Raw genomic sequence first — 14429 nt, 5'->3', positions numbered from 1 at the left:
TATTTTGGGACTCCTCTCTTTTAGTCACCTTGAAAGCCTACTCCACAAAAATTATTGATATCATGATCAAATCAGATGATGGTTTAGAATGGAGAACTACCTTTGTGTATGGGGAGCCGAAAAGAGAACTAAGACATGTTTTCTGGGATAGGCTCCGGTTCTTGAAAACAACTTGGTCAGGACCATGGATCTGTGTTGGTGATTTCAATGAAACTTTAAGTACAGATGAGCACATGGGGATAAGAAACAGAGATGATAACCAGATGATGTTATTCCGGGAGTGCCTTGACGATTGCGGCCTCATAGACTTGGGATACTTTGGTCCAAAATTTACATGGTCTAATAGACAAGAAGGTGGACACAATGTCAGAGTGAGATTGGATAGGGCTGTCGCAAATGGGGACTTCATGCAGATTTTTGATGACTGTACAGTTGAGAACATTATCACCACCTCTTCAGACCATTATGCAATTTTGGTGACAATAGCGAAAAGTGAAGGCAAGGAACTCACCACCCCAGTCCAACAGTCATTCAAGTTTGAATCAGCGTGGATGAGAGCTCCTGATTATGACCAAATGATTGAGGACAACTGGAAGACACACAAAGAACGCTATCCATCCCTTCATAATACTTGGTCTACTCTGTGTAAATTATCTAACAGCCTACAAATTTGGATGTAAGGGCTTATTTATCCCTACGGTGTTTTGGTGATTGATGACAATGCATTTGCGGACTAATCATGTGCTTTGAGTGCTTTCATATATTCATCCTTCGGCACGGAATGATTATTTCCCTTTGGCGCTCTACTCAAGACGGTGTAGTCTATTCCGTGACTTTGTTGGTGGACTAAGTTTCGTAGTAGTCACCGTACTATCAAGAGGGGGTCCGTTTCGGTATGGCTTGGGTGGAATCAACACGTACACGTTCTCATCACACCCTCCGATCTTTTCCGCACCTATGGGGCCTTTCTTTCCCTCCTTCCTCTGTTTGTCCTGGACCCAGCGGTAGTACCGCGGTCCACAGCGGTAGTGCGGCTGAGACTTCCTAAGCGGTAGTACCGCTCTTGGAGCGGTAGTACCGCTCCCTGGAGCGGTAGTACCGCTGGGTGGCCTCAGCGGCAGTACCTCTGCGGTTCCGTGCTACTGCCGCCCTGCCACTGCGTCAGCAGCGGTAGTACCGCTCCTCGGAGCGGTAGTACCGCTTGCTGGGGCTCAGCCGCAGTACCGTGGTGGCATGGTGCTCCTTCCGCTTCGATTCTTGCGCGCATTTTCTCGTGTCGGGTTTTGCGGTACTAGGCGCGGCAGTAGTGGCGGTAGTACTGCTTGAGAGCGGTAGTACCGCTCTACCTCCGCGGTAGTACCGCTGAGGGGGAGCGGTAGTACCGCTTGAGGGCGGCAGTACCGCCCTGGGCCCCTGCCCTAGGCCTTCTCTTTTGGCATGGTAGTTCCGCTGAGGGGGAGCGGTAGTACCGCTTGAGGGCGGCAGTACCGCTCTGTTGGGGAACGCAGTAATTTCGAAAATTTTCCTACGCACACGCAAGATCATGGTGATGCACAGCAACGAGAGGGGAGAGTGTTGTCTACGTACCAACGCAGACCGACTGCGGAAGCGATCACACAACGTAGAGGAAGTAGTCGTACGTCTTCTTCCTGATCCGACCGATCCAAGCACCGTTACTCCGGCACCTCCGAGTTCTTAGCACACGTTCAGCTCGATGACGATCCTCGGGCTCCGATCCAGCAAAGCGTTGAGGAAGAGTTCCGTCAGCACGACGGCGTGATGACGATCTTGATGTACTACCGACGCAGGGCTTCGCCTAAGCACTACAACGGTATGATCGAGGTGGAATTTGGTGGCAGGGGGCACCGCACACGGCTAAGGAACGATCTCAAGGATCAACTTGTGTGTCTTGGGGTGTCCCCTGCCCCCGTATATAAAGGTTGGAGGGGGGAGGCTGGCCGGCCAAAGGAGGGAGGCGCAGGAGGAGTCCTACTCCTACCGGGAGTAGGACTCCCCCTCCAATCCTAGTCCAACTAGGAATCCTTTAAAGGGGGAGAGAGAGAGAGGTGGCCGGCCCCTCTCCTAGTCCTAATAGGACTAGGGAGAGGGGGGGAGGCGCAGCCCTATGTGGGCTGCCCTCTCACCTTTCCACTAAGGCCCATGTTGGCCCATTTGGCTCCCGGGGGGTTCCGGTAACCCTCCCGGTAATCCGGTAAAATCCCGATTTCACCCGGAACACTTCCGATGTCCAAACATAGGCTTCCAATATATCAATCTTTACGTCTCGACCATTTCGAGACTCCTCGTCATGTCCGTGATCTCATCCGGGACTCCGAACAACCTTCGGTACATCAAAATGCATAAACTCATAATAACTGTCATCGTAACGTTAAGCGTGCGGACCCTACGGTTCGAGAACAATGTAGACATGACCGAGACACATCTCCGGTCAATAACCAATAGCGGGACCTGGATGCCCATATTGGCTCCCACATATTCTACGAAGATCTTTATCGGTCAGACCGCATAACAACATACGTTGTTCCCTTTGTCATCGGTATGTTACTTGCCCGAGATTCGATCGTCGGTATCCAATACCTAGTTCAATCTCGTTACCGGCAAGTCTCTTTACTCGTTTCGTAATACATCATCTCACAACTAACATGTTAGTTGTAGTGCTTGCAAGGCTTATGTGATGTGCATTACCGAGAGGGCCCAGAGATACCTCTCCGACAATCGGAGTGACAAACCCTAATCTCGAAATACGCCAACCCAACATCTACCATTGGAGACACCTGTAGTACTCCTTTATAATCACCCAGTTACGTTGTGACGTTTGGTAGTACCCAAAGTGTTCCTCCGGTAAACGGGAGTTGCATAATCTCATAGTTATAGGAACATGTATAAGTCATGAAGAAAGCAATAGCAACATACTAAACGATCGGGTGCTAAGCTAATGGAATGGGTCATGTCAATCAGATCATTCAACTAATGATGTGACCTCGTTAATCAAATAACAACTCTTTGTTCATGGTTAGGAAACATAACCATCTTTGATTAACGAGCTAGTCAAGTAGAGGCATACTAGTGACACTCTGTTTGTCTATGTATTCACACATGTATTATGTTTCCGGTTAATACAATTCTAGCATGAATAATAAACATTTATCATGATATAAGGAAATAAATAATAACTTTATTATTGCCTCTAGGGCATATTTCCTTCAGTCTCCCACTTGCACTAGAGTCAATAATCTAGTTCACATCGCCATGTGATTTAACAGCAATAGTTCACATCACCATGTGATTAACACCCATAGTTCACATCGTCATGTGACCAACACTCAAAGGTTTACTAGATTCAGTAATCTAGTTCACATATCTATGTGATTAACACCCAAAGAGTACTAAGGTGTGATCATGTTTTGCTTGTGAGATAATTTTAGTCAACGGGTCTGTCACATTCAGATCCGTAAGTATTTTGCAAATTTCTATGTCTACAATGCTCTGCATGGAGCTACTCTAGCTAATTGCTCCCACTTTTAATATGTATCCAGATTGAGACTTAGAATCATCTGGATCAGTGTCAAAACCTTGCATCGACGTAACCCTTTACGACGAACCTTTTTGTCACGTCCATAATCGAGAAACATATCCTTATTTCACTAAGGATAATTCTGACCGCTGTCTAGTGATCTACTCCTAGATCACTATTGTACTCCCTTGCCAAATCAGTGCAGGGTATACAATAGATCTGGTACACAGCATGGCATACTTTATAGAACCTATGGCCAAGGCATAGGGAATGACTTTCATTCTCTTTCTATCTTCTGCCGTGGTCGGGTTTTGAGTCTTACTCAACTTCACACCTTATAATACAGGCAAGAACTTTTTCTTTGACTGCTCCATTTTGAACTACTTCAAAATCTTGTTAAGGTATGTACTCATTGAAAAAACTTATCAAGCGTCTTGATCTATCTCTATAGATCTTGAGGCTCAATATGTAAGCAGCTTCACCGAAGTCTTTCTTTGAAAAACTCCTTTCAAACACTCCTTTATGCTTTACAGAATAATTCTACATTATTTCCGATCAACAATATGTCAATCACATATACTTATCAGAAATGCTGTAGTGCTCCCACTCACTTTCTTGTAAATACAGGCTTCACCGCAAGTCTGTATAAAACTATATGCTTTGATCAACTTATCAAAGCGTATATTCCAACTCCGAGATGCTTGCACCAGTCCACAGATGGATCGCTGGTGCTTGCACATTTTGTTAGCACCTTTGGATTGACAAAACCTTCTAGTTGCATCACATACAACTCTTCTTTAATAAATCCATTAAGGAATGTAGTTTTGTTTATCCATTTGCTAGATTTCATAAAATGCGGCAATTGCTAACATGATTCGGACAGACTTAAGCATAGATACGAGTGAGAAACTCTCATCGTAGTCAACACCTTGAACTTGTCGAAAACCTTTTGCGAAAATTCTAGCTTTGTGGATAGTAACACTACTATCAACGTCCGTCTTCCTCTTGAAGATCCATTTATTCTCAATTGCTTGCCGATCATCGGGCAAGTCAACCAAAGTCCATACTTTGTTCTCATACATGGATCCCATCTCAGATTTCATGGCCTCAAGCCACTTTGCGGAATCTGGGCTCACCATCGCTTCTTCATAGTTCGTAGGTTCATCATGATCTAGTAGCATGACTTCCAGAATTGGATTACCGTACCACTCTGGTGCGGATCTCACTCTGGTTGATCTACGTGGTTCAGTAGTATCTTGTCCTGAAGTTTCATGATCATCATCATTAGCTTCCTCACTAATTGGTATAGGTGTCGCAGAAACAGTTTTCTGTGATGTACTATTTTCCAATAAGGGAGCAGGTACAGTTACCTCGTCAAGTTCTACTTTCCTCCCACTCACTTCTTTCGAGAGAAACTCCGTCTCTAGAAAGTTTCCGAACTTAGCAACAAAAGTCTTGCCTTCGGATCTGTGATAGAAGGTGTATCCAATAGTTTCCTTTGGATATCCTATGAAGACACATTTCTCCGATTTGGGTTCGAGCTTTATCAGGTTGAAGCTTTTTCACATAAGCATCGCAGCCCCAAACTTTAAGAAACGACAACTTTGGTTTCTTGCCAAACCATAGTTCATAAGGCGTCGTCTCGACGAATATAGATGGTGCCCCTTTTTAACGTGAATGCAGCTGTCTCTAATGCATGACCCCAAAAACGATAGTGGTAAATCGGTAAGAAACATCATAGATTGTACTATATCCAATAGAGTACGGTTATGACGTTGGGACACACCATTATGCTGTGGTGTTCCATATGGCATGATTTTGTGAAACTATTCCACATTGTTTCAATTGAAGACCAAACTCGTAACTCAAATATTTTACCTCTGCGATCATATCGTAGAAACTTTTATTTTTCTTGTTACGATGATTTTTCACTTCACTCTAAAATTCTTTGAACTTTTCAAATGTTTTAGACTTATGTTTCATCAAGTAGATATACTCATATCTGCTCAAATCATCTGTGAAGATCATAAAATAATGATACCTGTCGCGAGCCTCAATATTCATCGGACCACATACATCAGTATGTATGATTTCCAACAAATCTGTTGCTTGCTCCATTGTTCCGAAGAACAGAGTTTTAGTCATCTTGCCCATGAGGCATGGTTCGCAAGCATCAACTGATTCATAATCAAGTGATTCAAAAAGCCCATCAGCATGGAGTTTCTTCATGCGCTTTACACCAATATGACCTAAACGGCAGTGCCACAAATAAGTTGCACTATCATTATTAACTTTGCATCTTTTGGTTTCAATATCATGAATATGTGTATCACTACGATCGAGATCCAGTGAACTTGTTTCATTGGGTGTATGACCATCGAAGGTTTTATTCATGTAAACAGAACAACAATTATTCTCTGACTTTAATGAATAACCGTATTGCAATAAACATGATCAAATCATATTCATGCTCAACGCAAAAACCAAATAACACTTATTTAGGTTCAACACTAATCCCGAAATTATAGGGAGTGTGCGATGATGATCATATCAATCTTGGAACCACTTCCAACACACATCGTCACTTCACCCTTAACTAGTCTCTGTTTATTCTGCATCTCCCGTTTCGAGTTACTAATCTTAGCAACTGAACTAGTATCAAATACTAAGGGTTTGCTATAAACACTAGTAAAGTACACATCAATAACATGTATATCAAATATACTTATGTTCACTTTGCCATCCTTCTTATCCGCCAATCACTTGGGGTAGTTCCGCTTCCAGTGACCAGTCCCTTTGCAGTAGAATCACTTAGTCTCAGGCTTAGGATCAGACTTGGGCTTCTTCACTTGAGCAGCAACTTGCTTGCCGTTCTTCTTGAAGTTCCCCTTCTTCTCTTTGCCCTTTTCTTGAAACTAGTGGTCTTGTCAACCATCAACACTTGATGTTTTTCTTGATTTCTACCTTCGTTGATTTCAGCATCACGAAGAGCTTGGGAGTTGTTTCCGTTATCCCTTGCATATTATAGTTCATCAGAAGTTCTATTAACTTGGTGATGGTGACTAGAGAATTCTGTCAATCACTATCTTATCTGGAAGATTAACTCCCACTTGATTCAAGCGATTGTAGTACCCAGACAATCTGAGCACATGCTCATTAGTTGAGCGATTCTCCTCCATCTTTTAGCTATAGAACTTGCTGGAGACTTCATGTCTCTCAACTCGGGTATTTGCTTGAAATATTAACTTCAACTCCTGGAACATCTCATATGGTCCATGACGTTCAAAACGTCTTTGAAGTCCCGACTCTAAGCCGTTAAGCATGGTGCACTAAACTATCAAGTAGTCATCATATTGAGCTAGCCAAACGTTCATAACGTCTGCATCTGCTCCTGCAATAGGTCTGTCACCTAGCGGTGCATCAAGGACATAATTCTTCTGTGCAGCAATGAGGATAAACCTCAGATCACGGATCCAATCCGCATCATTGCTACTAACATCTTTCAACACAATTTTCTCTAGGAACATATCAAAATAAACACAGGGAAGCAACAACGCGAGCTATTGATCTACAACATGATTTGCAAAATACTACCAGGACTAAGTTCATGATAAATTTAAGTTCAATTTAATCATATTACTTAAGAACTCCCACTTAGATAGACATCCCTCTAATCCTCTAAGTGATCACGTGATCCAAATCAACTAAACCATAACCGATCATCACGTGAGATGGAGTAGTTTTCAATGGTGAACATCGTTATGTTGATCATATCTACTATATGATTCACGCTCGACCTTTCGGTCTCCGTGTTCCGAGGCCATATCTGTATATGCTTGGCTCGTCAAGTATAACCTGAGTATTCTGCGTGTGCAACTGTTTTGCACCCGTTGTATTTGAACGTAGAGCTTATCACACCCGATCATCACGTGGTGTCTGGGCACGAAGAACTTTGGTAACGGTGCATACTCAGGGAGAACACTTCTTGATAATTTAGTGAGAGATCATCTTATAATGCTACCGTCAATCAAAGCAAGATAAGATGCATAAAAGATAAACATCACATGTAATCAATATAAGTGATATGATATGGCCATCATCATCTTGTGCTTGTGATCTCCATCTCCGAAGTACTGTCATGATCTATATCGTCACCGGCATGACACCATGATCTCCATCATCTTGATCTATATCAATGTGTCGTCACGTGGTCGTCTCGCCAACACTTGCTCTTGCAACTATTGCTATCGCATAGCGATAAAGTACAGCAATCATTGGGCGCTTGCATCTTATGCAATATATAGACAACCATAAGGCTTTCGCCAGTTGCCAATAACTTCAACGAAACATGATCATCTTATACAACAACTTATAACTCATCACATTTTGACCATATCACATCACAACATGCCCTGCAAAAACAAGTTAGACGTCCTCTACTTTGTTGTTGCAAATTTTACGTGGCTGCTACGGGCTTTAGCAAGAACCAATCTTACCTACGCATCAAAACCACAACGATAGTTTGTCAAATAGACTCCGTTTTAACCTTCGCAAGGACCGGGCGTAGCCACACTCGGTTCAACTAAAGTTGGAGAAACAGTCACCCGCAAGTCATCTATGTGCAAAGCACGTCGGGGAAACCGGTCTCGCGTAAGCGTACGCGTAATGTCGGTCCGGGCCGCTTCATCCAACAATACCGCCGAACCAAAGTATGACATGCTGGTAGGCAGTATGACTTATATCGCCCACAACTCACTTGTGTTCTACTCGTGCATATAACATCAAACCATAAAACCTAGGCTCGGATGCCACTGTTGGGGAACGCAGTAATTTCGAAAATTTTCCTACGCACACGCAAGATCATGGTGATGCACAGCAACGAGAGGGGAGAGTGTTGTCTACGTACCAACGCAGACCGACTGCGGAAGCAATCACACAACGTAGAGGAAGTAGTCGTACGTCTTCTTCCTGATCCGACCAATCCAAGCACCGTTACTCCGGCACCTCCGAGTTCTTAGCACACGTTCAGCTCGATGACGATCCTCGGGCTCCGATCCAGCAAAGCGTTGAGGAAGAGTTCCGTCAGCACGACGGCGTGATGACGATCTTGATGTACTACCGACGCAGGGCTTCGCCTAAGCACTACAACGGTATGATCGAGGTGGAATTTGGTGGCAGGGGGCACCGTACACGGCTAAGGAACGATCTCAAGGATCAACTTGTGTGTCTTGGGGTGTCCCCTGCCCCCGTATATAAAGGTTGGAGGGGGGAGGCTGGCCGGCCAAAGGAGGGAGGCGCAGGAGGAGTCCTACTCCTACCGGGAGTAGGACTCCCCCCTCCAATCCTAGTCCAACTAGGAATCCTTTAAAGGGGAGAGAGAGAGAGGTGGCCGGCCCCTCTCCTAGTCCTAATAGGACTAGGGAGAGGGGGGGAGGCGCAGCCCTATGTGGGCTGCCCTCTCACCTTTCCACTAAGGCCCATGTTGGCCCATTTGGCTCCCGGGGGGTTCTGGTAACCCTCCCGGTAATCCGGTAAAATCCCGATTTCACCCGGAACACTTCCGATGTCCAAACATAGGCTTCCAATATATCAATCTTTACGTCTCGACCATTTCGAGACTCCTCGTCATGTCCGTGATCTCATCCGGGACTCCGAACAACCTTCGGTACATCAAAATGCATAAACTCATAATAACTGTCATCGTAACGTTAAGCGTGCGGACCCTACGGTTCGAGAACAATGTAGACATGACCGAGACACGTCTCCGGTCAATAACAAATAGCGGGACCTGGATGCCCATATTGGCTCCCACATATTCTACGAAGATCTTTATCGGTCAGACCGCATAACAACATACGTTGTTCCCTTTGTCATCGGTATGTTACTTGCCCGAGATTCGATCGTCGGTATCCAATACCTAGTTCAATCTCGTTACCGGCAAGTCTCTTTACTCGTTTCATAATACATCATCTCACAACTAAAATGTTAGTTGCAGTGCTTGCAAGGCTTATGTGATGTGCATTACCGAGAGGGCCCAGAGATACCTCTCCGACAATCGGAGTGACAAACCCTAATCTCGAAATACGCCAACCCAACATCTACCAATGGAGACACCTGTAGTACTCCTTTATAATCACCCAGTTACGTTGTGACGTTTGGTAGTACCCAAAGTGTTCCTCCGGTAAACGGGAGTTGCATAATCTCATAGTTATAGGAACATGTATAAGTCATGAAGAAAGCAATAGCAACATACTAAACGATCGGGTGCTAAGCTAATGGAATGGGTCATGTCAATCAGATCATTCAACTAATGATGTGACCTCGTTAATCAAATAACAACTCTTTGTTCATGGTTAGGAAACATAACCATCTTTGATTAACGAGCTAGTCAAGTAGAGGCATACTAGTGACACTCTGTTTGTCTATGTATTCACACATGTATTATGTTTCTGGTTAATACAATTCTAGCATGAATAGTAAACATTTATCATGATATAAGGAAATAAATAATAACTTTATTATTGCCTCTAGGGCATATTTCCTTCACGCTCTGACTCCGCGGCAGTACCGCCCACTGCGGGGCTGAGTGGGGGGGGGGGGTAACGGTTGACTTGTTTCCCCCACTATAAAAAGGCTCCTTCTCCTCCCTCTTTGCCTTACCTCTTCCACCAACCCTCATTATTGCCCAAGCACCATTTATTGCTCAAGCTCCATTGCATACCCCAAGCTTCCTCTTGCCCGATCTATCTCCCTAGCCAATCAAACTCGTTGATTTGCTCGGGAGTGGTTGAGAAGGCTCCGATCTACACTTCCACCAAGGGATTTTTGATTCCCCCATTCATCCTTAGCGGATCTTGTTACTCTTGGGTGTTTGAGCACCCTAGACGGTTGAGGTCACCTCGGAGCCATATTCCATTGTGGTGAAGCTTCGTGGTCTTGTTGTGAGCCTCCGATTAAGTTGTGGAGTTTGCCCCAACCTTGTTTGTAAAGGTTCGGTCGCTGCCTTCAAGGGCACCAATAGTGGAATCACGGCATCTCGCATCGTGTGAGGGCGTGAGGAGAATACGGTGGCCCTAGTGGCTTCTTGGGGAGCATCGTGCCTCCACACCGCTCCAACGGAGACGTACTTCCCCTCAAAAGAAAGGAACTTCGGTAACACATCCTCGTCTTCACCGGATCCACTCTTGGTTATCTCTTACCTTTACTTGTGCAAGCTCTTTAGTGTTTATTCCCTTGCTTGCTTGTGTGCTTGTTGTTGTTGCATCATATAGGTTGCTCACCTAGTTGCACATCTAGACAACCTACTTTGTTGCAAAGATTAATTTGGTAAAGAAAAGCTAAAAATTGGTAGTTGCCTATTCACCCCCCCTCTAGTCAACCATATCGATCCTTTCAATTGGTATCAGAGCCTCGTCTCTTTATTAAGGACTTTACCGTCCAAAGAGTATGGTTGATACCGTAGACGGTGCGGAGGAACACTCCGGTGTGAATCCTATCTCGTCTACGGGCGATGGGGGAACTTCCGTCTCTCGTGAGGAGTTCAATGTAGCCTTGGAGACATTGAAAACCTCCATGACGACCGAAGTTGAAAACATGTTTACTAAATTCCTTGAGGGGCTTAAACTATCCACCGCACCGTTGAAAGTGGGGGATCCCGCCAACAAGGTGTCGGATGCTACCCCCGACAAGGGGGAAGCTAGTAGTGAAAAGGCTCCTTCTTTGAGTGGCAAGAATGGCACCGGCATTTTTGCCCACGTGGAACCACCACTTGTTTATGGTGGACCGGTTCCTTCTACTCATTTGAATCATGCCGGTCCTCCTCCTAAGATTGTGAAAAATGAGGATTTTGATTCTTGGGTTTACCGCTTTAAACATCATTTAAATCATGTGAACACTAACCTTTGGAGAATCATTGAAGAAGGTTTTTACCCACATGATCCAAGCAACCTCACTCCTCGAGAAGCCGCGGACAATCAATTCAATGAGAATGCTCTCTTCATCATTCAAGATGCAATTCCACCCGAAGACCTACCTCATCTTCGCCCTTACTCCTTGGCCAAAGATGCATGGCATTGTGTCGTGTCTCTCTACCGGGGAAGCGCAAGCATTCAACACTCCAACTATGAAGTGGTACAAGATGAGGCCGATGAGTTTGCAATGAAGGAAGATGAAGAGCCTCGTGAACTTTTTCGGAGAGTCACCAAACTCGCGGTCTCACTACGAGATCACGGGAGCAAGGACACGGATGATAATTGGATCAAGCGCAAATTCCTCAAGGCAATGATGCCCTACCACAAGGCCATGTCCTCCGTCATCCGCCAAAGACCGGACTTCCACACTTTGACCTCAAGCGAGGTGTTGGATGAGTTTGTGGCCATGAACATCTTGGACAAGACCGCCGACAATGCGGTGCTCCGGTCTCAACGGGCAAAGAAGCCCAACCTTGCTTTGAAGGCCAAGCTCACCGTGGAAGAAGAAGAAGAGGAAGAAGAGGAGAGCAACCCCGAAGATACAAAGTATGCATATCATGAACACATGGCTCTTGCTTCAAGGCAATTTTGGAGCAAGAAAAACTCGAGGCCCAACTTTAGCAAAAACAACTCAAGTGGGACAAGGGGCAAGCAACGTGTGAGGACTTGCTACAATTGCGGCAATGTGAGTCATTTCGTTGCGGAATGCCCGTATGAGAAGAGGGAAGATAATGGTGGCAAACTCATCCGAAAGGACAAGGCCAAGTCGCTCCCCAACAAGAACAACTTCATCAAGAAGACTCCTCCCAAGGCCTTGGTTGTGCAAGAAGAGTACAATGAGGATGATGACGATGATGAAGATGATGAGACGGTTGCCATGGCCTCCGTTGCTATTGCAACAACGTCACAAGTGTCTCTCTTCGACTCACCCAACGAGAGCACCAACGCCAAGTGCCTCATGGCTAAAGCCACCAACAAGGTAACCCCCAACATCAAAACTACCATCATTAATCATCCTTCCCCATTGGATTGCATCAATGAAGTTGAGGGAGATAATGTGGAGGCTAACGAGTTTGAGGCCTTTATGGGTAAACTCAAGGGAAAATCCAAGAAGCACTTTGTTGCTCTCTTGGAACAACTTGGTGAGGCCAATGACATGATCGAGGCTCACGAAGACACCATCTCGAAGATGGAAGGGCATAGTCGTGACTATGCCGATGAGATTTCGGATCTTTCCAATGCTCTTGAGGAAGAGCGTGGTCTTCGTTTGGCTCTTGAGGAGTCACACAACGTTGATCATGCTAAGTTAGAGAAAGATTATGATCATGTCCTAGTTGTGTCTCGTGTACTAAACTCCGAGAAGGCCAAACTCGGGGTTGATCTTGCTAGACTCAAAGAGGAGTTTGATATACTCGACAAGGCCCACAAGGCCTTGAAGGGTATTCACGCGAGTCTCAAGGAGTCTCATGATCAACTCCAAGTGAAGCTAACTAAAGAGAAAGCAACTTTTCCTCATATGGTTTTACTTGATAACGCAAATGCTACTAACCCGTGTTGTGAGCATATGCATCTTGTTGAGGAAAATGCATCATTGAAGGCGCAACTTGAGAGAGGCCTTGCGACGTGCATACAAGGCAAGAAAAACCTCAATGATCTCTTGATCAACCAAAAGGGAGGTGTGGCGAAGGAAGGGGTTGGGTACGTCCCCAACTCCAAGAACAAGAAGAAGGATGACAAGACCAAACGACCTCCTCCCCTCATGCAAACTTTTGTGAGGGCGGGAGAGAGTGTTCCCGTGGAGAAGAAGAAGAACAAAGTCAAGAAGGGCAATGTCACCTCACCCAACAAGGCCGGCGATTTTAATCCTTCTTATGTGTTGTGCCGTGCTAGTGATGGGCATGTTTATGCCAAATTTGTTGGCCCTCTTCATGAGTACATTGAATGGTCTATTTGGGTTCCTAAGACCCTTGTTACTAACATCAAAGGACCCATTACAAAATGGGTACCTAAAACCAAGCATTGATCTCTTGTAGGTGTTTGCTTCCGGTGGTGGATCATGGTTGCTCGACAGCGGAGCTACAAATCATATGACCGGAAGCAAGGACTTGGTGGTGGACGTGCGCACGGTTCCATCTATGCCCACCAATGTCGAATGGGGTGACGCCTCATCTTCTAAGGTATTGGGACTTGGCAAGGTGGTCATCTCTCATGATCTCACGATCGAGAAGGTCATGCTTGTTGAGTCCCTTGCATACAATTTACTTTCCGTTCGTCAACTTGCAATCATGGGCTTTGCCACTTTCTTTGATATCGATACCGTGGCCCTCTTGTGGAGCAAGACTCTTAAAGTAGCCTTTGTTGGGCATGTCGAGAACGGTCTATATGTGATTAACTTTTCGGAGCGACCCACTAAGACCGCGACATGCCTAATGGCTAAAGTTGATGTGGGATGGCTTTGGCATCGCCGTTTAGCCCATGTCAATATGAGATCTTTGCAAAGTCTCCTAAAGGGGGACCATGTCCGTGGACTAACAAATGTTAGTTTTGCTAAAGATCGTGCTTGCAGTGCCTGTATCGAAGGAAAGCTACATGAGAAGGCTCACCCTCCCACGACTATCATTTATTCAAAAAGGCCTTTGGAGCTCCTTCACATGGATCTCTTTGGGCCTCCATCCTTCGGTAGTCTTGGAGGAAGAAAGTATTGCTTGGTGATTGTGGATGACTACTCTAGGTACACGTGGGTGTATTTCTTCAAGAGGAAGAGTGAGACCCAACAAACCGTCATTGACTTTGCAAATGAAGCACAACGTCAACACAATGCAAAGATTTTGACGATAAGAAGTGACAACGGCACCGAGTTCAAGAACTACACCTTGGATGAATTTCTTAGTGATGAGGGAATCAAGCATCAATATTCCGCACCG

Source organism: Triticum aestivum, chromosome 6A, assembly GCF_018294505.1.
Source record: "Triticum aestivum cultivar Chinese Spring chromosome 6A, IWGSC CS RefSeq v2.1, whole genome shotgun sequence".
NCBI lineage: Eukaryota > Viridiplantae > Streptophyta > Magnoliopsida > Poales > Poaceae > Triticum > Triticum aestivum.
This window is presented reverse-complemented; position numbering follows the sequence as displayed.